This window comes from Schistocerca cancellata, chromosome 1 (genome assembly GCF_023864275.1).
Source record: "Schistocerca cancellata isolate TAMUIC-IGC-003103 chromosome 1, iqSchCanc2.1, whole genome shotgun sequence".
Lineage (NCBI taxonomy): Eukaryota > Metazoa > Arthropoda > Insecta > Orthoptera > Acrididae > Schistocerca > Schistocerca cancellata.
Window position 1 is genome coordinate 840,586,999 of NC_064626.1, and position 24,345 is coordinate 840,611,343.

The following is a 24,345-nucleotide window of genomic DNA, read 5'->3' on the forward strand; positions in this document are numbered from 1 at the left end:
ACTAACATTGTCTATCGCAATCTAAAGTAGAAGCCTATTTTATTGACATATAGCAAGTTTCAGTGCCTTATGCACCATCAGACATAAATTGCATGGATAATATAAGCACACAGCTGTGAACTGCAGTGTCATATATTTGCTGCTTGTAATACTGTAGTTCACATTAACACGCTACTCGTATCCTATTGTGTTATGTCTAATGATGGGGAGTAACGCTATCAAATCGGTCATATGTTGGTAGAGACAGAAAATTTATGTTTTAGGGCCAATCAAATACAAACGAGAATGGTGGAAAAGAGTAAATAAACCGTTTATTATTTCAAAAGTAATCGCCATAATTATTAATGTATTAAACCGCTGTGACACAATATGGTCAAGGCCTTCATGGAAGAATGTTTGTTTGTTGATGGACATCACATCAACATGTATCGTTTTCATCGTCAAATAACGGCACATATTCACATATATAGTGAATATCGACCGTTGAAACACCTAAAAATTCACCAATCGCAAAAAAGAGGAAAAAGGGGACTCTCGGGCACAACAGCTTGCTCTCTCGGAATGCCCACCTTATCAACTCTTCTAAAACCCACCTACCTCCAGAAACACATTGTGTTCTTCGAATACACACTCGATTTTCGTTTATACTTTTTTCCGTCATCAATTTAATTATTGGGTTAATGCAGCACGCCCGACTTCGTTTGCCACGTCAACCTCTTCATCTCAGAGGAACACCTACAACCTAAATCCTTAGTTATTTGTTGCATATATAACTGTCTTCCTATATAGTTTTTAGCCTTTACAGCTTCTAGTAATACTATGGAAGTTATTCACTGACGTCTTTACACACATCCTGTTATCCAATGCTTTCTTCTTTTCAGTGTTCTTCGTATACTGCTACGGAGAACAACTTCATTTCTTATCACTCCATTTAATTTGCAGCACCCTTCTGTAACGCGAATTTAAAATGCTTTTCCAGTTTTCTCACTGTGCAGGATTCACTTACATGCAGTGCTCTGAATCCTCAGAAATTTCTTTCTCAAATTAAGTCCTATGTGTGGTACTAGCAGAATTCTTTTAGCTAGGATTGCCTTCTATGTCAGTGCTAACCTGCTTGCTTAGTCCTTGCTTTGTTCCTGAAGTGTTATTTTGTTTCCAAAGTAGCAGAATTTCTTTGCCTACTACGTGATCCCCAATTTCAATGTTAAATTTACTCCTAATTTTATTTCTGCAACATCTCCTTACAAACATCCCTTTTGCTTTGCAGTAAATTCTTGTTGTGTGCTTGCCAGAATGTACTCTCCATGCAACGGATCGTGTAATTCTTCCTAAATTTCACTGAGGATAGAAATGTTCTCAGTGAATCTTATCATTGATATCCTTTCGCCTAGAATTTTAATTTCTCTTCGGATCCTTTCTTTTACTCTGTCATTGCTTCTCTGACATACAAGCTGAACAGCGCAGCAGACGACTGCATCCCCGCCTTACAACTTTTCTAATTCGAGCACTTCTGTCTTATTTTACATTCTTATTGCTTCCTCTTGGTTCTTGTAGATATTGCATATTACTCTCCTTTCCTTACAGGATAGGCCCCTTTTCCTGAAAATTTTTCTTGCTCAGTTTTACATTATCGAACGCTGTTTCCAGGTCGACAAATCCTGTGAACGTGACGTCATTTATCTTATGTCTTGCTTGCACAGTCAATCGCAGCGTGAGAATTTCCTCTATGGTTTGGAAACAAAAGTTGGTTGGGTGACAGAGACTACCCCACATTACGAGGTTTTTTAAGGACGCAGGTAGGAAAGAATGAACACTTGCGCGATTCTATGCGTGTTGTGTTTATTGGAACCTTTCTTCAACAATTCCTGCGGTAATGGTTTGCAGGGTGTTAAAGACTACTCGTTGAAAACAGGTTCCTGTAAATTTATAGTCAGGTTTCCCTGGGCTATTCGTGTTACTGAAGGAGCATTGAGCAATACAGATTTACGGTGTGGATCCTACAAACTCGAGTACCATTTAGTATAGATTGCATAACGGTTAAAAAGACGTTTCTCTCTCTCTCTCTCTCTCTCTTTCTCTCTTTCTCTCTCGTGGCCGTGTAGCGATTTCCCAATATTTTAACCGAACCCAAGCCAGGCGTTTCTTTTACTTCTAACCTACTCAGTCGTACCGCCCTGAAACATTGCCCATGTCAGGTATTAACTCTAACGAACAATTACAGACAGCGATTAAGAATCGTGTGGCACCACGTTTCTATCTGACAACAGTGGCGAACCGTCGCGGCATGGACTCTACGAGATGCCGGAACGTGTTGGGAAGCCGTCCTCAGAGAGTTGCACACTCACACAGCACTCCCACAGTCTGTTGAGATCTAGGCCCAAGGCGTGCACATCTCAGTCGAATGCGTCCCAGAATTTCTCACTAGGATTGAAAACCGGCGCGCCATGTCATTGAAGTACTCCTGAAATTCTTACGACACAATTCATGAGCAGTGCTTTTTTTTGCAAACTGGGGGCTGTAATTGGTCTGATTGTAGGTGCTGAAAGCTTGTTTCGGCACTGACTCGAGGTCTGCTTGGCGCCGCACTAAGTCCGAGTCGCAGCCGCTCTATTACCGTACACAGTGGAGTGTTAGTAGTGCGGCTCGCAAGAGAAGTTACGAGACATATTGCTCCACAGAATTAACCGGAAACGTTTATGGGCAGACCCGGGTTAATTCTCCGCTCCGCTACACTATCAGTCATTCTAAATCTGTGTCGCCAGCCATACATCGACCCGTCACATGGCTGAACTTCTCACAGCTCCAAAGTCTAAAAGTCCCATAGCTATCTAACACTGCTAACAGTTCAGCACACCGCCTCCAACTGGCAACTAGAAACTGCCGTCGATAACAACAACAACAACGAAACGGGAATACAGTTCAAAGTCAACACAGTGTAAAGAGTGACACAAAAACCTCGGACTCAAATTTCCATGGAAAAGAATATAATTTATTGGCTTCAACGAAAGCCTCGTCAAGTCTGCTTAATTCACTAAACGCTACTGTCAAACTACCTACTTGGTTCATCGATCTGATGTAAGGCGTATGTTCATTCAACAACTGCACGCTTGCTGGACGGCAACATCTTCTTAACAGAAATCGGAGTGACGCAGCTCGAAGTCATGCCCCTACACGGGAACACGGACATTCACTTTCGAAATCTCTCAATTTTCCATACTGCAAGAATAACACGGTTGGTCACGAAGGATCAACTTCTCTCAACTTGTGACGTACACTACGAAAACACCACCTACGCCCTAGAAGAGACACGACTTTATTCCCAGCGAGGTCTACCATTAGACTCTCTAGTTGCATGTGCTCTGCCCTGTTCCACGAAATTATTTAACGTTAAAGTCACCAGCCAACCAGAATCAGGAATGTAGGAATTTTCACTGGTCACGTCCTGCTTACGTAAGTAGCGCTTTCTTATCGTGCTGCTGCTAGCAAGACTTGTAGAACTCTATAATGTGTTTTGGAAAACACCGGCCGTCATGGGGAAGTTAGTTGGCCTTGAAACCAGCCTATACGCTTCCGGTTACAATCTATTTGGGAGAATTAGGCAAAGACCAGCCCTTTACCTCCACGCCGGAGAAACCCTGTTTCCCTGCCGCACATAACAACCGCAGATACAAGCAAACGGGCTCTGTAAAGAAACCGTAAACTGCAGTGTATGTACTGACACTGGTGAGACACGATATCAGAACCAGGGCTCCATTTCATTCCCTGTAAACACTCCTCATACGAGAATGCCTCCACCGCCTGCGTTGAGTGGCGCAGTGAAGGTAAGCGGGAACCATGACGTAAAGTGGTTTCTTGTCGTCGGCATCCATTAAGGTGCTCTGAACTCCATGCTATTCGCAGTACACCATTTATACGGTTATTGTTGTCGTCTTCAGTCTTGTGACTGGTTTGATGCAGCTCTCCATGCTACTCTTTCCTGTGCAAGCTTCTTCATCTCCCAGTACCTACTGCAACTTACATCCTTCTGAATCTGCTTAGTGTATTCATCTCTTGGTCTCCCTCTACGATTATACGGTGGCCTGTGTAAAAGCGACTGTTCGGACGACCTAGCAGGTGGCGACCCCACACGTCGAGCACCTGTGATCCATCCGCATATTCCCCAGTCCTGCACTCGACTGTTGCGACGAAGTTCGGTACAAAGTTTGATGGCATCCTATCCATGTGATACACCGAACTATTCCATTAGCTGTGGTGAAAGCGCTCTCCGTGCAACACAGGGGCGATCTCTAATCCATTTGCTCATATGTTACACAAAATCATCGATACTAATACTGACTCACTTTGTTGCAATGAGGGCGATTGTTTAAGAATTCTGAAGTCACCATTAACCTGAAACGAGGTAAAGACTCAAAATTCACTCGCACATATTAAGCGTAACTTAAAAGCTGGCATGAAGATAGTTTCCTGCAAACGAACGTCTTATCCTATTGGCCGACCTGGCCTTCCGTATGGACCTGACTGCAGTGAGCAGGTTGGGCCTTTGTTTCCTTCTTGGATATTGAAAACTATTTTCCTTGATCTCTCAGTTACTTAGAGGTTTCGAAAGATGCTCGTCTCAAATACGTCAATGCCATACCACTTGACTCTGATAAAAATATACTTAGTAACAGGTTTTTTCAAATTTATGCAGTACATTCTCGTAAGTGGTTACACTACGAGACTTGACACACGGTTCAATATTGTATCTAATTCTTTTCAACTTGTATAGGCGCGACATTCCAGAAACTACATCTCGCAAATTCGTGAGATGAGATCGATCTTACAACAGAAAGAAGCAATTACAGTGAAGCGGAGGACACACTGTCCAAAGATGTTCAGGAGATGCGTGGTTACTTCATAGAAGATATCAAGCGACCTGGACCATTAAAGGCAGAAATAACCACATTCCATCTGAGTAACGGGATGTCAATCCCTATAGTCAAAGTACTGGAGGAAAATTGTTTGTGACTCATTAGCGAAACTGTATGTGGCCCGTAACTAACTGTAATATACAGATACAAAAACATTTGATTATTTACTCAGTAATTTAAACTGACATACAGGTTCCAAAACAATACTTCTAAAATGAAGCTGTTTATTTTAAACGACTCATTTCTGATGAAAAAATTTCTAATAAAGCCTAGCAACATGAAACATACCTATTGTGATCATTAAATGCAAGTATATTTCAATGTGGTATTTACTAACCAATCAGTTTATGAGAAGGTTCAGGAGACACGTTACGGTATAATCTTGCCGGCAGGTACCTGGGTGTTATCTTAGACACATCCTCAACCTATCGGTACCGTTTTTCAAACAGTGGCTGTTAAACTGAAAAGTAGTAACACCTTACTGGGAACATTGAATAGAACTTTCTGCGGAGGAGATGCTGGTGAGCAACAAACAACAGATACTTCATACCCCGTTAGTCCGAACAGTTACAAGACAAAATTAATAAAAATAAAAATAGAGGAAACTTAGGTTGGTTGATTTCATGCTTCAGGTGTTTTACATAGCATCCCTCTAATGGACAGAACATCCTTATAACAATATGAAAGTTACATAACTCCTTCTCTGGAATGTTCTTCAACTCCCGCGTAACATTGACTTGAATGTCAGTTATGTCATCAAAGTCGTTGGCCCTTCATGTGGATTTTTGCACTTTGTCGTTCTGTGGTAGGTTCGTACTGCTAATACCATGTCTCGCTACCCGTGATGGATTTTCCAGAAAAGAATCGTCTTCCTGTTGGATTTCAACCAAGTCGCGGCAGCCGTCGACGTGCACACACTTTCCTCTTCTTCAAAATACTCTGGAGATTGTCTTGAATACTTGGTTTAGAGAAGTTACTCCATTGCGATTTGTGACACAGCAATGCTGACACCCTGCCGCCGCGCGTCCACTGCTTAACGCTGCCTGCTCGCACCTGATTGGTCGATTGCACATCCGTTGTTAGCAGTTGTTAGTTCAAGCTGCCACCGGAGTTACTGCACTGACGTCGCTCATACGCCAGTAATAAAATCAGTCCCGAAATTTTTTGGAGGCCGATGTATCTTGCACGTTAATCTCCATCCCTGTCACATAGTCAACCATACAAAGTAATATTTGGTCTTCATCGTTGAGGACACCCCTCCCCCAACCCCTCCACAAGCCTACATTCAAAGGTTGCTTGGAAGTACCTCTATCAAAATACTTTTCAGTCATTTCCCCTAAAGGTAGAGCGATCTGTTCGAGATCTGTCACTTTGTAGAGCCAGGGTGTTCTCAGGAAAATGCCAGATGAGAGCGTAGTGCTATAAGGGGAGTCTCAGATAGGACTATTCTGAACAGGCTCCTCAGATCCAATATTTAATTTCTGAGCCAATGTTGTCCAAAGAAATTCAACAAAATATTAATGTCGGGCCGCGCGCGCGCGCGCGCGCGCGCGTGTGTGTGTGTGTGTGTGTGTGTGCGAGTTTTGAAGTCTTTAACAGCAAAGTCGATGACTTTCTTGACATGTGCAATACCAGAAGGAATTGATAGTCACGTGTGAGAAACTCACGGCCTTCCATACTTAATGTTTCTTAAATTCCCTCATTTAAATAAACATGTGTGTACAATTGTGCTTGTGATAGATTGTTGTTGCAGCATCATACGTTCAGTAAAAAAAAAATCCTCTGACCACATGTGTCACATGTTCAACGAAGTGGACAAGGTTACCTTTTCATAGATTGTACCTACATACCTGTCCTTACAGCAGATTCAACTTCTGTCGTCATGTGATTAAACAGCCACTTAAATCCTTTTCCTTATTTGCCGCTAAGTTTATGTAGTAGTCCTCGTACCTTCAGAAACTCAGTTGGTGTCGAACGGCGCCGCGTGGAGTGGCCGCGCGGTTTGAGGTGTCATGTCACGGACTGCGCGGCCCCTCCCGCTGGAGGTTCGAGTTCTCCCTCAGGCATGGTTGTGTGTGTTGTTTTTAGTATAAGTTAGTTTAAGTAGTGTGTAAGTCTAGGGACCGATGACCTAAGCAGTGTGGTCCCTTAAGAATTCACACACATTTGAACATTTTTTGGTGTCGAGCGAGCAGCTTTCGTTCTCCAGCAATGAGACATGTTGGTAGGTACAGCTTTATCTAGAACTTTCCGAGAAAACATCATTATAGGAAGCTGCACAATTCCGGTTACTGTAGCCAGAAGGGAGTAAACTCACGATGGAAATTTGGATAGTATTTTTTCATTTTTGCATTTGGTACGGAAGTAACTTTCCAAAATTTCTGTATCGGGATAAATGAATGTATCATTGCTGTGATTTAACCGTCATTTTTCATCACTATCTTCCGATTTGTGGATGGCTTAAGTCGTGACTTTGCAGTGTGTCGTTCTCTGTGATGAATGCTCGTACAGTTTAAGGTTGTCCTGTTGTCATAAGTAATTATGGAATTGAGGGAACAGAGAGGGTGGAATGTGGTGCGGGTGCGAAGCATATACTGCTCGATGGCTGAACCATCATCTACACGTCTATACATGCTACTAAACTATGTCTCTTGCTGCGTTCTTCTGCAAGTATATGAACGCTAATATCAGGAACTACTGTAGGTAGTTGTATAAATGTTTACACAAATTTTAAGATTATTTGAACCTTTTGTGCATATCTTTATAAATAATTGAAATCTTTGGACTATATTGCCCTCAACTGGCAGAAAATGCGATAGGAAGCAGTTATGTTTACTTTCTGAAAGATGTACTATAGCTACATTCTAGATGTCTAGAAAGACAGTCTGGAATAGCGAATGGAAGTAGTCGGACATGTTTCGTCCAGGTGTAACAAACAATTAGAACTTTATATCTCCTGTGAGCGCATAAAGCAATATTACTGTGGAAGTAGTGTCAGTGTCGTGGTCAGTCATCTGGGCTGATAAGAACGTAGAAGATTGAATCAAGAAACTGGTGTTATTTAGTGGTTAGTGAACCATTGAACGTTGTCATAACGGAAATATCGTAATTTCGTAGTACAATTAAGACCTGCTGAGACTGCCATACCCCTAAAAAGAGATACGAAGCCAACAACAAGAGAATCAGCCAAGTAAAGTTTTAATATTTAAGACTGTGTGCACGTCTTTCCAGTTTCATTTAAAGTATCTAACATCCCTGCTGTGGTTAAGTTATTGTACAAACATTGTTGAAAGAGGCATGTTTATGCCTGCAGATTTATTTAATTCTCAGAATATCCAGAGCTGTCCAGCGTGGGTACGGTATTTGCGTCTTAGAATACTAGCTGCAGGTGGCTCGGTACGAATCCTGTTCTGTTAAAGGTTAGTCAGATCAGGAAACCTCAACACGTACGACAGGTGCGCGATACGCCGTGTTCTGCCGGACGCCAACAACCGAGGTACGAGTACGTCGAACTTCCTGCACGGCCGCTGCAGCGGGCCGCGCGAACGTAGGTGGCTGAACCGGCGATTGCGACATCCTGCGCAACACCGACCGAGATAGATCCGAAGATACGGTTGTGTAGACTCCGGTTTAACGGTGCGGGAAAATTAAAAGAGATCTCGATTATCTATTTCTTGTGCTACCGTAGAAGTGACGCTAGAAACAGATCACAAAATACTTTTTTGCTTGTCGTGTGTTTCTGAATCAGTCAGTTCCATGTTTCATAGGTCATGAGCTCCGCTTGTTTCGTAATAATACGGACGTAGTCAGTGTACATACCACGTACACGTGATTTAGTGCTGAATACACGCCATTTCTTGCCGTATACGGGATAGTAAATACCACGGTGAAGGGCAGAGCGTCGGCGAAGCTGTCATTTGTATTCAGGTGATTCATGTGGAAAGGTTTCCGACGTCATCATGGCCACACGACTTTTAGCAGACTTTGAATGCGGAATGGTAGTTGGAGTTAGACTCATGTGACATCCCAAATGGGAAACAGTTAGGAAATTCAATATTGCGAGATCTACATTGTCAAGAATGTGCCTAGAGTACCAAATTTCAAGCATTACCTCTTACCACGGACAATGCAGTGGTCGACGACCTTCACTTAACGACTGAGAGCAATGGCGTTTGCATGGACTTTTCATTGCCACCAGACAAGCAATATTGCATGAAATAACTGCAGAAATCACTGTGGGACATACGATGAACGTATCCGTTAGGACAGTGCGGCAACATTTGATGATAATGTGCTACAGCAGCTGGCGACCCACGCTAGTGCCTTTGCTAAGAGCACGACATCGCATGCAGCGCCTTTTGTGTGCTCTACATCTACATTTATACTCCGCAAGCAACCAAACGGTGTGTGGCGGAGGGCACTTTACGTGCAACTGTCATTACCTCCCTTTCCTGTTCCAGTCGCGTATGGTTCGCGGGAAGAACGACTGTCTGAAAGCCTCCGTGCGCGCTCTAATCTCTCTAATTTTACATTCGTGATCTCCTCGGGAGGTATAAGTAGGGGGAAGCAATATATTCGATACCTCATCCAGAAACGCACCCTCTCGAAACCTGGCGAGCAAGCTACACCGCGATGCAGAGCGCCTCTCTTGCAGAGTCTGCCACTTGAGTTTGTTAAACATCTCCGTAACGCTATCACGGTTACCAAATAACCCTGTGACGAAACGCGCCGCTCTTTTTTGGATCTTCTCTATCTCCTCCGTCAACCCGATCTGGTACGGATCCCACACTGATGAGCAATACTCAAGTATAGGTCGAACGAGTGTTTTGTAAGCCACCTCCTTTGTTGATGGACTACATTTTCTAAGGACTCTCCCAATGAATCTCAACCTGGTACCCGCCTTACCAACAATTAATTTTGTATGATGATTCCACTTCAAATCGTTCCGCACGCATACTCCCAGATATTTTACAGAAGTTCTCATTGACGATATTGGTTGTAACCTGACTGGAAGGTCTTGACCTGATCAGATGAGTCCCCATTTTAGTTGATAAGAGCAGATGGTAGGGTTCGAGTGTGACGGAGACTCCACGAAGCCATGACCGAAGTTGTCAAGGCACTGTGCAAGCTGGTGGTGGTTCCATAATGGTGTGGGCCGTGTTTACATGGAATGGACTAGGTCTTCTGGATGTTGGGCTACTTGGAGACTATTTGCAGCTATTTATGGACGTCATGTTCCCAAAGAACGGTGGTATTTTTATGGATGGCAATAGGCCATATCACCGGGCTACAACAGTTCGCAGTTTATTTGAAGAACATTCTGGACAGTGCAAGTGAATCCCACCGGACATTTTTGGGTCGTAATCGAGAGGTCAGTTCGTGCACAAAACCCTGCACCGGCAATACTTTCGCAATTATAGACACCTGTAGAGGCAGCATGGGACGTCCAACGACTTGCTGAGTCCATGCCACGTCGAGGTGCTGCACTATGCCGGCAAAAATGAGGTCCGACACGATACTAGGAGGTATCACATGAATTTTGTCAGCTAAGTGTAAACATTTTAGTGTTCTGGGCTTTGTTACAAACTCTTCAATTCGATATTTGTTCAGAAGGAACTGTTCCATTTAAGTTAAAGATCGCTTTGGTACCTGTATGGTAGCTTAGGTTATCGTGTGGTAAACGGTTAAAGATTTTTATGGCAACATGGGACATCTATTTAAGAGTTAAATACAGAGTAATGAAGACAAAGCTTCCTTTAATAGAGTTTTTGTGCTCGTTGCTATTTCATTCACATTGTAATGTATTATTTTCTGACAAATTTTCTTTCCCGACCATTGCGCAAATTTTTAAAGTTCGTATAATTATTTTCCATATACCATACGCTTTTAAGTACCTTGAGATGTATTAATTGGGGAACAAATGAGAAAATTGTTCAAGAAATAGCGAAATGTACATACCCATCTACTCACACTTGGTCGACGTGCGGATGTAAATAATAGATATGAAACGAATGTGATCCGTCTTTGTTGTCCTGGAAGTAAAGTACCCGTCTTACTGGGCTGGGCTACTGTGTTGAGCCATACCGCCTAGTCAAACTGGAGTTACTGGAAAGCCTGTCTCTAGCAGCAGGTACATTAAAACGAGTGTTTCACCTAAATGTCGGCTAGCTTTGCATCCGGCATTAATTATGAAACAGTGAGTACTGAAACTCACGGCTGGCCCACACAATCTGGAAGCCGTCGCAAACCAATTGGAGAGAACAGGATTTAAAATTTTCACGTGGGAATGATTTCAAGGCTCTCCAGTCACTGTGTTCCCTATGAGACAGAGGCTGACAGATGGCTTCTGGTTTAACTGTGGGAAACTGACCATGAAAACACGTACGCATTACATATTATTACATATAATAAAACATGTAGATGTTACACTGAACATTATTACTGCGTTTTGAACAACAAATACATATGCAAAGAGAACTTTCTGAAATATCGTTTTCGACAGCAACGAGGCGATCAGAAGGAAACACCATTTCTTCACGATCATAGCAATTGATTTATTGTTTCCGAGATCGCAAAGAAGGTTTGACGTTAAAAATAGTCGGAAAGCTCATTGAATAAAAGACGAAATAATTTGAGTCTCTCAGTCATGCTCATTTTAGCAGCTCTGGCATAGACACGTTTATACGACAAATGACTTCTTGAACATATTTTCAGTTCGAATATCAAATTTGTTTGATACGGATAAGCTTCTGTCCAGCAATCAGCATGGTTTTAGAAAGCATCACTCGTGCGAAACTCAGCTTGTCCTTACGTCACATGATATCCTGCGGACTATGGGTGAAAGATAGCAGGCTGATTCCATATTCCTAGACTTCGCAAAATAATTTAGCACAAGCCTCCTTGCAGAATATTAAGGAAGACAGGAGCATACGGTATAGGTTCCCAGATATGTGAATGGCTCGAAGTCTTCTCGAGTAACAGGACCCAGTATACTGTCCTCGATGACGAGTGTTCATCAGTGACAAGATCATCGTCGGGACTTCCCTAAGGGCTGCCTGAGGAAGCGTGGTAGGTCCGCTTTTATTTTCTGTATACATAAATGATCTAGTGGACAGGGTGAGCAGCAATCTGCAGCTGTTTGCTGACGATGCTGTGGTGTTCGGAAGATTTCGTCACTGGGGGACTGTAGGAGGAGACAAGACGACTTAGACAACATTTCTACTTGGGGTGATGAATGGCAGTTAGCTCTAAATGTAGAAAAATGTAAGATATTGCAGAAGAGTAGGAAAACCAAGCCAATAATATTCTAGTACACAATAGTAGTGTCACGTCGTTTAAATATCTAGGCGTAATGTTGCAAAGCGATATAAAGTGGAATGAGCATGTAAGGATTGTAGTAGTGAAGGAGAATGGTCGACTTCGGTTTATTGGGAGAATTTTAGACAAGTGTGGTTCATCTGTAAAGGGGACAGCATACAGGGCTCTAGTACGACCCATTCTTGATTACTGCTCTAGTGTTTGGGATCCACAATACGTCAGATTAAAGGAAGATACTAAAGCTATTTAGAGGCGGGCTGCTATATTTATTACCGGTAGGTTCGACCAACACGCAAGTATTTCGGGGATGCTTTGGGAACTCAAATGTGAATCTCTGGAGGGAAAACAACATTCTTTTCGCGAAACGCTATTGAGAAAATTTACATAACTGGCATTTACTGGAAAAAAGCGCAGGTGACACCTGTATATAAGAAGGGTAGAAGCACATATTCTCAAAATTACGGACCAATATCCTTTATATCGGTTTGTTGCAGGATTCTCGAATATATTCTCAGTTCGAATATAATGAATTTCCTTCAGACAGAGAAGTTGCTGTCCATGCATCAGCACAGCTTTAGAAAGCACCGCTCTTGCGAAACGCAACTCGCCCTTTTTTCACATGATATCTTGCGAACCATGGATGAAGGGCATCAGACGGATGTCATATTCCTTCACTTCTGGAAAGCGTTTCACTCGGTGCCCCACTGCAGACTGGTAACTAAGGTACGAGCATATGGGATTGGTTCCCAAATATGTGAATGGCTCGAAGACTTCTTAAGTAATAGAACCCAGTACGTTGTCTTCGATGGTGAGTGTTCATCGGAGGTGAGGGTATCATCTGGAGTGCCCCAGGGAAGTGTGGTAGGTCCGCTGTTGTTTTCCATCTACATAAATGATCTTTTGGATAGGGTGGATAGCAATGTGCGGCTGTTTGCTGATGATGCTGTGGTGTACGGAAAGGTGTCGTCGTTGAGTGACTGTAGGAGGGTACAAGATGACTTGGACAGGATTTGTGATTGGTGTAAAGAATGGCAGCTAACTCTAAATATAGATAAATGTAAATTAATGCAGATGAATAAGAAAAAGAATCCTGTAATGTTTGAATACTCCATTAGTAGTGTAGCGCTTGACACAGTCACGTCGATTAAATATTTGGGCGTAACATTGCAGAGCGATATGAAGTGGGACAAGCATGTAATGGCAGTTGTGGGGAAGGTGGATAGTCGTCTTCGGTTCATTGGTAGAATTTTGGGAAGATGTGGTTCATCTGTAAAGGAGATCGCTTATAAAACACTAATATGACTTATTCTTGAGTACTGCTCGAGCGTTTGGGATCCCTATCAGGTCGGATTGAGGGAGGACATAGAAGCAATTCAGAGACGGGCTGCTAGATTTCTTACTGGTAGGTTTGATCATTACGCGAGTGTTACGGAAATGCTTCAGGAACTCGGATGGGAGTCTCTGGAGGAGAGGAGGCGTTCTTTTCGTGAATCGCTACTGAAGAAATTTAGAGAACCAGCATTTGAGGCTGACTGCAGTACAATTTTACTCCGCCAACTTACATTTCGCGGAAAGACCACAAAGATAAGATAAGAGAGATAAGGGCTCGTTGAGAGGCATATAGGCAGTCATTTTTCCCTCGTTCTGTTTGGGAGTGGAACAAGGAGAAAAGATGCTAGTTGTGGTACGAGGTACCCTCCGCCACGCACCGTATGGTGGATTGCAGAGTATGTATGTAGATGTAGATGTAGATTTACCGCTGAGTGCAGGAAGATTCTAATGCCACTACAGACCATTTTGCGTAAGGACCACGAAAATAAGAGAAAGTGGGGTTCGTAAAGAGTAGTTGTTTCTCTCTCGTTCTATTTGCGTGTTGAACACGAAAGGAAATGACTGGCAGTGATACGGGATACCTTCCAGCATGCACTGTGCGGTGGCTTGCGGAGTATGTGTGTAGATGTAGATGAAGTTGGAAATATGAATTTCTTTATTTCGACTCTATTACAAAGTATTGTCCTGAGTGCTGATTTCAGTCAATGATGACCACTCGTAGGGCATAAAACACTGACAAAATAACTTTTACACAAAAGCAAGTCAAAGTGGTTTCGTCACATAGAAGGAGGAGGCCAGATAGGCATCGGCGAAAATCTTGGGAAGTACGATCCAGCAGAACCGAACCTACAATACACGAGAAAGCATGGCATGAAAGCCATTGCTGAATACAACAGACCGCTAAAGCTATACACTACTGAGATGTCATTGTATGCTGGCGAATCAATAACTGGTATGTTTGGGATGGGTCCTTAATCACTACTGACTAAAATTCATAGACTAAAGATAATATTTTGTGCTCATACAATGTACCTGTGAATGGAAAAGAAAACTGAAGATCTGTTTAATGATCAGTTTGATTGTAGGAGATGATGTAGCACTGGAAAGCCATTCTAAACTTACTAATGATAATGAAACAATACTTAAGACAAAACCAAAACACTTAGTACGATTTGAGAAGTTACAGAAAGCGTTCGATTATGTGAAGTGTTGAGAGATGTTTGATAACCTAGAAAAACTAGGTATACGCAACAGGGAAAGTGGTACGTAACCCAAGAGGGCACAGTAGAAATGAAAGAGCAAGAGAGAAGCGCTCAGATTAAAATGGTCTATTACAAGCTGTCTCGCCTGTTATGTCAAAACTATATATCGAAGAAGCTTTGAAGGACGTGAGAGAAAAGTTTGAAAGTGGCACCGAAAATTAAGATGAAAGGGATTCACTGATAAGATTCGCTGATGACATTGTTATCTTCCTTAGAAGGGAAGAAGAATTACAGGACTTGTTGAATGAAACAAACAGTCTAATGACCGCAGATTAGGAATTGAGAGTAAACCAAAGAAAGACGAAAGTACTAAGGAGTTGCAGAAATCAGATAGCGACAAACGTAATAACAAAATTGGGCAACTCATAGTGAAGGGATTTTGCTATTTCGCAAGCAGGATAACACATGACGGACGAAGCAAGGAGGACATGAGAGGCAGAATAGCACAGCCAAAGATAGCATTTCTCAAAAAAAGAAGTATATTATAATACGGACGAAGCAAGGAGGACATGAGAGGCAGAATAGCACAGCCAAAGATAGCATTTCTCAAAAAAAGAAGTATATTATAATGAAATATAAACCTTAAATTAAGAAAGAAATTTGCAATATTGTACTACGGGAGAACAACATAGCAAAGACGTATATCTTGAAAAAACCGGAAAATAAAAGGGCAGAAACGTTTGTGATTTTTTGTTGCCGAAGGATGTTCAAAATTAAGTGGACTAGTAAGATAAGAAGTGAGAAGACTCTCCGCATATTTGCTGAGGAAACGAATACATGGGAAATACTGTCAGGAAAAGGGCTAAGATGATACCTGTGTTAATACAGAAGGGAATAATTTCCATGGTGCCAGAGGGAGCCGTAGCGGCTAAATTGTGGGAGAAGACAGAATGGAATGCATTGGCCTGTAACTAATAAATGAGGGCGTTAGACGCAACTGCAGCTTTGAGATGAAGAGATTGCCACAGGAGAGGAAGTGGTGGTTTGCTCCATCAGATCGGTCAGAAGACTCATGAATCGAAAAAGAGTACGAGATCACGGTTCGCGGTGAGTTTTGTATAGCCTGCGAAAACTAAATGTACGAATATCTGCGCGATGGCTAATGTGAACGTCACGGTACATTTCTATGGATGTTCCACCTGGCAGGAAATACTTCCTTAACACTCCGTTAGTCGCGGATCCAGCCGAACAAATTTGGTCGTAGATTATCTTTGAGATGCACCTTTTGTTTCTGTTACAATAGAACTCGATCGTAAATGAAGGTAGTCTTGGATGGAATGAAAACAAAGGGTTAACTATACCAAACTTCGTTAAAAGTTAGCGGTGTGCTGACTACATGCCGCTCCATATCCACATCCAGTAACGCCCATGGACTGAGTGTGACGAGGTGACAAGTTGGTTGGTGGTTGGTCGGTCGGTACTGTTGGGTGTTCCAAGGTTTGTTCGAAAGAAGTTAAGCATTTTTTTTAAGAACTGCTCGTGTGTCCTTCTGGTTCGATATTTCTATTCATTCTGACACCATCTGCATCTCTTCCGCGTGTTTGTAGCTCCTTGTTTATTTGTTTCGTACCGTTTTTGTTGATTCACATCCTTTCGTTTCCTCATTATTTCATAGAAGTTTACCAAATGTAGATCGTAGAGACAGAAAAAAATCAAGATTTGAAGCTCTTCTCTGCAAACAGTGTTGAGCTAATTCTTTTCTCAGAGTTCGAGGAAAATTTTAGCGTCTAATTACATCGAAACGTATAAACTGGTCTTTTTCCTTCGACGTTCAGTGTGGTATAAAGTATGACTACTGGCCATCTTTTTTGTATTTCGGAAGACACTGTAAGCTGAACGCAGCTTGTCTAAATATAAACGCCACATTTTTTGCTGTTTTAGAATAGTCTCACATTTATTTTAGTTCATGTTTCTTCAACAGCGCCTCATGAACATATAAACCGGAAATAAAGAGGATCTTCTTTACAGAAGGATGAAGAAATTGGTAGGAAGCCAACATCAGGGAAGATCACGTGACTAATGAGGAGGTACTGAATAGAACTGAGGAGCAAAGAAATTTGTGACACAAGCTGACTAGAAGAAGGGATCGGTTGGTAGGACATATACTGAGTCACTAAAATGTCATCGGAAAATCTCAATTTTTTATTTTTTCTTCGTGATCTTTATTCCTACGTCAAATTTGTCATTACTGCTTGCTTAATGTACAGTTGAATAACAGTGGCGATGCTTTACAACCCTGCCTCACTCCCTTCTCAATCACTGCGTCCCTTTGGTGCCCCGCGACTCTCTGAACTGCCGTCTGGTTTCCGTACAAGGCGAAAATAACCTTCCGCTCCCTGTATTTTATCCTTGCTACACTCACGATTTCAAAGAGAATATTTCAGCAAAATTGTGAAAAGTTTTCTCTAAGTCTTCAACAGCTATATACGTAGGTCTGCCTTTCCTTACCCTATCTTCCAATATAAATCGTAGCATCAGTATTGCCTCGCGTATTCCTTCGTTTCTCCGAAATCCAAACTGATCTTCCCCGAGGTTGGCTTCTACCAGTTTCTTCATCCTTCAGTAAAGAACTCTTTTTAGTATTTTGCAGCCATGACTTACTAAAGTGATAATTGGGTAATATTCACACCTGTCAGCAACTCTTCGCTTTGGAATTGGAACTATTATTTCTTGAAGTCAAGGGGTATTCTGCCTGTCTCATATTATCTTGCACAGTAGATGGAAGAGTTTTGTCATGCCCCGCTCTCGCAAGGCTGTCAGTAGCTCTGACTACTTCCTGGAGTCTTGTTTCGACTTTGGTCTTTGAGTGCTCAAACAAATTCTTCTCGTAGTATTATATCTCCCATCTCATTTCCATTTACATCATCTTGAATTTCTATAATATTGCTTCAAGTTTGTCTTCTTTGCTTAGACCCTCTATATACTACTTCTACCTTTCAGGTTTCCCTTCTTCGCTTAGGACTGGTTTTTCATCTGAACTGTTGATATTCACGCATCTGCTTCTCTTTTATCCAAAGGCATCTTTAGCTTTCCTGTAGGTGACAACCATCCTTCTCCTAGTTAAATGTGCTTCTCAACCCATACATTTGTCTTCTAGCCATTCCTGCTCAGCTGGTTTGCACTTCCCATCAATCTCAATTCTCAATCTCAATTCTTAGATGTCCGCAGCTCGTGGTCGTGCGGTAGCGTTCTCGCTTCCCACGCCCGGGTTCCCGGGTTCGATTCCCGGCGGGGTCAGGGATTTTCTCTGCCTCGTGATGACTGGGTGTTGTGTGCTGTCCTTAGGTTAGTTAGGTTTAAGTAGTTCTAAGTTCTAGGGGACTGATGACCATAGATGTTAAGTCCCATAGTACTCAGAGCCATTTGACCCATTTTTTTCAATTCTTAGACGTTTGTATCCCCTTTGGCCTGGTTCATTTACTGCATCTTTGTGTATCCTCCTTTCATCACTTAAATTGTCCGCCCTGATAGCTGAGTGGTCAGCGCGACGGATTGCCGCCCTGCGGGCCCGGGTTCGATTCCCGGCTGGGTTGGGGAATTTTCTCCGCCCAGGGACTGGGTGTTGTGTTGTCTTCATCATCATTTCATCCCCATCCTGCGCGCAGGTCGCCCAATATGGCGTCAAACGTAATGAGACCTGCACCACGGTGGCCGGATCTACCCCGCAAGGAGCCTCCCGGCCAATGTCGCCAAACGCTCATTTCCATCAGTTAAATTCAGTATCTCCCGTGTTGTCCATGATTTGTATTAGGCCTTTTCTTTTTACCTATTGGTCCTCTACTGCCTTCACTACTTCATCTCTCTAAGCTACCCATTCGTCTTCTATTTTCCTTTCCCCTGTTCTAGTCAATCGTTGCGTAATGTTCTAGGGATGTGTACGTAAAATTCGAATCGCATTTCAACTTGCTTGCTGACGTACAAGAAACATTTTCATAGGCGAGAATTATGTATTACATCAAACAAAACTTTGGCCTTTGCAGCTGTTGAGGTTTAGAGAGGCTGGGCTAAGGAGTGACCCAACTATGGTGAAACCGAACAGGAATTGGAATGATGGACAATAAAGGGCTCGGGCATCAGAGGATTCGACAAAGGCACTGAGGGCAAGGCCGAGGTGTTCGCGAGGCAGAGCGCGGTCGCTCCGTGGCAACAACCTTGCCCGCGCCGCCGCTGCCGCTGGCGGGACCCGGCGTGTCCATGCGCGCCGCCCACCCGGCGCCCGGCGCCCACTCGCGGCCCACGCGCCGGCCGCCACCGCCGCTGGAGCTGGAGCTGGCCGGACTCTGCGGACCGTTCGACGGCCTTCTGACGCCTGCTCCCAGCCGCGGGCGCCCGCACGCCGCACGACGACGTCGTCAGCCAGGCGCTGTAGCTGCAGCTGTTGCACCGCACGCATCGCTTTTTAAAACTTGTCGCTGCCTTAAATGACCACCATCAATTTTTTTACACCCGTATAATGATGCAATCGAAGGATTAAATTGCAACAGAAGATCGATACACATTCAGAGTATTTACAAAAACTGTGTGAGTGATTACTACCAAATAACTACACTACTGGCCATTAAAATTGCTACAACCACGAAGATGACGTGCTACAGACGCGAAATTTAACCGACAGGAAGAAGATGTTGTGATATGCAAATGGTTAGCTTTTCAGAGCAATCACACAAGGTTGGCGCCGGTGGCGACACCTACAACACCTATCGCGATTGCGGTTTATCGTATCGCGACATTGCTGCTCGCGTTGGTCGAGATCCAATGACTGTTAGCAGAATATGGAATCGGTGGGTTCAGGAGGGTAATACGGAACGCCCTGCTGGATTCCAATGGCCTCGAATCACTAGCAGTCGAGATGACAGGCATCTTATCCGCATGGTTGTAACGGATCGTGCAGCCACGTCTCGATCCCTGAGTCAACAGATGGGAACGTTTGCAACACAACAACAATCTGCACGAACAGTTCGACGATGTTTGCAGCATCACGGACTATCAGCTCTGAGACCATGGCTGCGGTTACCCTTGAGGCTGCATCAAAGACAGGAGCGCCTGCGATGTTGTACTCAACGACGAACCTGGGTGCACGAATGGCAAAACGTCATTTTTTCGGATGAATCCAGGTTCTGTTTACAGCATCATGATGGTCTCATCCGTGTTTGGCGACATCGCAGTGAACGGACATTGCAAGTGTGTATTCGTCATCGCCATACTGGCGTATCACCCGGCGTGATGGTATGGGCTGCCATTGGTTACACGTCTCGGTCACCTCTTGTTCGCATTGTCGGCACTTTGAACAGTGGACGTTAGATTTCAGATGTGTTACGACCCGTGGCTCTACCCTTCATTCGATCCCTGCAAAACCCTACATTTCAGCAGGATAATGCACTACCGCATGTTGCAGGTCCTGTACGGGCCTTTCTGGATACAGAAAATGTTCGACTGCTACCCTGACCAGCACATTCTCCAGATCTCTCACCAACTGAAAATGTCTGGTCAATGGTGGCCGAGCAACTGGCTCGTCACAATACGCCAGTCACTACTCTTGATGAACTGTGGTATCGTGTTGAAGTTGCATGGGCAGCTGTACCTGTACACGTCATCCAAGCTCTGACTCAATGCCCAGGCGCATTAAGGCCGTTATTACGGCCAGAGGTGATTGTTCTGGGTACTGATTTCTCAGGATCTATGCACCCAAACTGCGTGAAAATGTAATCACATGTCAGTTCTAGTATAATATATTTGTCCAATGAATACCCGTTTTCTTCTTGGTGTAGCAATTTTAATGGCCAGTAGTGTATACTGAATTCCCCGCACCACACTGACTTGTAGGCTTTTACGGCTACAAAGACGCCATTATTAACACCTCACTGAGTTCGAATGGTGTCGTTCAACAGGGCTACGAGATGCGATGTTGCAGTAGGAATGGGCAGGAATGTGACCATTGTACATGACTGCTGGCATCGGTGGTCACGAGCATGTACGATCGCAAGAAACCCAGGCTCCGGACGGCTGCGTCGGACCACCGAGAGGGAAGACCGTCGTATTCAGCGTGTGGCTCTGGCGTATCCTGCTGCATCTGCAGCAGCAATATGAGCGGCAGTTCGCACAACAGCGAGACAACGAACTGTTACAATTCGATTACTTCGAGGACAGCTCCAAGCAAGACGCCCTATAGCGTGCAATCCACTGATCCCAACCCATCACCATTTGCGGCGTCAGTGGTGTCAAGTGAGAGCGCATTAGAGTACAGGGTGGTGATCCGCTGTATTTTCTGAAGAAAGATGGTTCTGCGTTGATGCCAGTGATGGCCATGTTTGGTTAGAAGGAGGCCAATTGAGGGTCTGCAACCACCCTGTCCGCGTGCTAGACACATTGGACCTACTCCTGGAGTTATGGTCTGGGGTGCGATTTCAGCAGCAGCAAGTGGTTACCCCAAGCACCCTGACTGCAACGTTGTACTCAGTATGATGACTCGACCTGTTGTTCTGTCATTCACGAACAGCATTCCAGGAAGTGTTTTCGAACAGGATAACGCTCACCCACATACCACTCTTCTACCCCAACATGCTGTACTGAGTGTCGAAAAGTTATCTTGGCCTGCTCGATCAGGAGACCCGTCTCGAATCGAGCACACATGTGCTATCATTGGACGACAACTCCAAGGTCATCCACAACCAGCGTTCACCGTTCCTGTATTGACTAACCAACTGCAACAGTCATAGAACTCCATACTAGAAACTGACCTCCGACACCTGTACAACACAATGGATGCATGTTTGCATGCTTGCATTCAACATGCTGGCAGTTACACCGGTTGTCAATGCACCAGCATTTCAGATTTGCAATGGCTTTTCTTCCGTTTGCATTAACCCGTGATCTTGCAATGTTAATCAGTTATGTTACCTAGACAAATGAATTCCAGATACTTCATAACTCTACATCAATTATTTTTTGGTGTTGCTAATTTTTCCCTCACTGTAGTATACGACGACCGAAACAGCATAAGATGGAATGGTGGCACATGTCTAGTTGTCGATAAGACAGCTGTCAGGCTGGAATTCTTAGAGAGTAAACTTTCTCACTAACAAACTTTTCATCTACTCTGATATGTTAGCAGTGACCTCAGCCTGTTGACTTCTGTACCAGTGTCAAGACAAGTGGAAGAGCAGAGTCAAAGTAAAACTGCTTTTGTTAGTTTCAGAATATTGAAAGCAATGTCACCTGTACGGATGACATTGCTACACATTTCTACTGAAGGTGATAATCCCTTGCTTTCGTTCGACCTATGAAGTCATTCAGCAAGTTAAGGGGGATCTACAGTTTAATCTGAACTCCGAACTACGGTACAACTCGGTGCTTTTCACATTAATAAACTTTGTATAGGCGAGAGAAATGATAAGACATAAAATTCTAGCGACTGAAAGGGTAAACCCAGATCTTTCGATCTATGGGCTTGCACTTAACTGCTGACCTACCGAGGCACGCTATGAAATACAGGGTGACCCAAATGTCCATTAACATTTCAAAAATTCAATACTTCGTGGAATAATGTAGGTAGAGAGGTAAAAATGGACACACGTGCTTTAAATGGCATAGGGTCTTATTGCAAGCAAAACAAGTGCACAAATTTACCAACAGAAGGCGCCTCGTGTAATATAAAAGTAATAATTAGCGTAACAGCTGATTTTTAGCAAAGACTATGTTCTTTATAGCAACTTCTTAACATGTCGGCCGTCACTCATTAATAATACCTGTAGTCGAGGGAAAATGTTATGAACAGCACTCTACAGCGTATGGTCAGAAAATGCCATCGTATTTTGTCTTTTAGCATCCCCAATGAGTCGGATGATCGCGATAGAGTTGCGACTTCAGGTAACCCCCACAACCAATAATCACACGAATTGAGATCTGGGTACCATAGAGGCCAAGCATGACGGACGTGGCGTCTCAGCAAGCGATCCTCACCAAATGATGTGCGCAAAAGATCTTTCATACGTGTATCGATATGAGGTGGAGCGCCATCCCGCATAAAAGCCGTGCCTTGCAGATGATGTTTATAAGCCGGGCTAGGGACGATGCGATTCTTATAACATATCGTACCTCGCACCCGTCGCGCTGACAGTTTGAGAAGCGGCACCCCGTATTTTCTCGAAGAAAAAGGGTCCGGTGACGACTGATGTGGTAAATCCACACCAGTGGTAAATCCACACCAAACCGTGACTTCCCCGTCATGCAATGGGGTTTCTATGGCAGTTCTTGGATTTTCGGTAGCCAAAATTCTGCAATAGTGTTGACAAATCCTCGGAGTGTGAGATGGGCTTCAGTAGTCCGCAACACGTGAGATAACGAATCGTCATCTTCCCCCATTTTTTACAGTGCCCATATCTAAAACGTTCAACGCGTCAAAAAATCGGTAGCTAACGGTTCTTCATGACGCTGAATTTTATATAGATAGCATTACAGGATGTGTCTTAGTGCTTTCCAAATAGTAGTGAGTCGAACACCGCGAGCACTGCCTTCACCATGCCTAGACGAACCGGCTAAAGTCTTCATTTCTTCCTGAACTATCCGAGGAGCAGAAGCACTTGTGTCTTGGTCACTCACTATGAGGCCGATCGTCTAAATAACCCGTGGCTTCAAACGCGGTGATCATTTTTTTCACAGGATCTTTACCCGTTCGAATACCCTTCTTACGGCGGTAGAATTGTACAGTTGCAGGAGCGGATTCTTCATTCCGATACTAAAGCTTGACTAACTGCGCCGCATCTGACTCTCTCTCTCACTAAAGCTGGTTTTATACACGATTCTGTAGCGGCTTCACTGACATGTTGCTGTCTAGCTCCATCTGTTGGTCTGTTTCTTGCACTCGTTTTTTATTTCAATAAAACCCCATGTCATTTCAGCCATGTGTATCAAGTTTTGCCTCTCGACCTAAATTATTTCGTGAATTAGTGCATTTTCAAATGTTAATGATCTCTTGTGTCATCCTGTATATTAGGAGTTAACAAATTTTTATTCTATCTATCTATATCCGAATCCCGCTCCAGCTACTGCCGGGTCTGGGTGCTGACGAGTCCTCTCCATTTGGCTCGGTCCTCCCACCACTTTTCTTCCTCCACTTGCTGCCAGGTCACACCTTTCAACAGATATTCTCACTCCCATTTTCCACCGTGTTCTTGGGCGCCCTCTAGGTCGTTTCCCATCCATCTTTAGTTCTTCCATAATTTTGGGGAGTCTCTGCCCATGCATCCTCTTAACATACCCATACCATCTTAATCTCTTTCTTTCAATTTCTTCTCTCATACTTTCTTGTTTGAGGTCCTTTCTAATCTCTACATTCCTTACTCTGTCCATTCTTGTTTTTCCCTTAACTGCTCTGAGAACTTTCATTTCCCCTGCTTGCAGTCTGCTCCAGTCCCTTTCTTTCATTGTCCATGTTTCTCCACCATAGGTGACAATAGGGAAGTAATAATTCTTATACATCAGGAGTTTTGCTCTTTCTGAAACTTCATTATTCCAAATCATATGTT